The following is a 1054-nucleotide window of genomic DNA, read 5'->3' on the forward strand; positions in this document are numbered from 1 at the left end:
AACCCGAACCCGAACCCGAAACCCGAAACCCGAAACCCGAAACCCGAAACCCGAAACCCGAAACCCGAAACCCGAAACCCGAAACCCGAAACCCGAAAACCCGAAACCCGAAACCCGAAACCCGAAACCCGAAACCCGAAACCCGAAACCCGAAACCCGAAACCCGAAACCCGAACCCGAATTCTGTCAAGAGCGTTTTCGTCCATTGGATTCGTCCCCGCTTCCCCCAGCGCAATGTTAAGGGCCACGAGCTGCTATTCCAAGCTATCCAACTTTGTCCATGGGGAGTGGGGTGCTTCGTACGAACCGGTGGATTATGCAGCGGAGGCCTCCCCTCAGATTCGCTCCCAGGTGAAATCTAAAGAAGTAGCATGAGTCGGACGCCTAGGACCTGCAATGTTTGCCAAATTTTACTGCCTTTAGCTGTTCCGATCCTGAGACGTGAGGAATTTCCAAATTCGTGTGTGGTGAGGCCCTGCGGCAGGAAAGGCTACGTACAACGACACCAGCAAGATCCGAACTTCCGCGGGTGAAATCCAGTGGCTTGACGGCCCACCGCCTTAACCACTCGACCAAAGTATCTCGATCTTTATCGTTTCATGTGAGTTCTCGGCTTCATCCGTTTAATATGGATGCTCCACAAAAGCCGCGAAACGCAATGTTTAACTCTTGCAACGACACCTGGGAGATTCGAACTCCCGCGGGCAGAGCCCAACGGCTTAGCAGGCCGCCGCCTTAACCACTCGGCCAAAGTGTCTAGACTGTTAGTTTTTAGGCTCAACCGCTAGGCAAGTGCTCTACATAAGGGTGATAGGTGACACTACTGAATTCATTTCAAGAAATCATATGTGGGTTTACTCTGTGTTTACGCTGGTATCACCAGCTCCCAAAATCCAAGTCCCACTCCAAGGCAGAGCCAGGGACATCTGAGAGCCGGCATCCTCGTCATTCTGAATGCGCAACACGGTGACACGCCTCTCTTCATGTTCACTTGTGCGGAACCATCAGCCCCTATATTACCACACCTCGCGGATAACTCCTTGGATCATGGCGG

At 52.8% G+C, this 1054-nt stretch overlaps 1 non-coding gene across 1 annotated transcript; it reads right to left on the reverse strand.

Annotated features, from left to right (window-relative positions):
• Window positions 1–675: 675 nt before the first annotated feature.
• On the reverse strand, window positions 676–757 carry Pmar_PMAR010365. The gene has a single exon. It is a non-coding gene; the product is annotated as a tRNA-Ser (tRNA).
• Window positions 758–1054: the final 297 nt, after the last annotated feature.

This window comes from Perkinsus marinus (genome assembly GCF_000006405.1).
Source record: "Perkinsus marinus ATCC 50983 genomic scaffold scf_1104296927812, whole genome shotgun sequence".
Taxonomy (NCBI): domain Eukaryota; phylum Perkinsozoa; order Perkinsida; family Perkinsidae; genus Perkinsus; species Perkinsus marinus.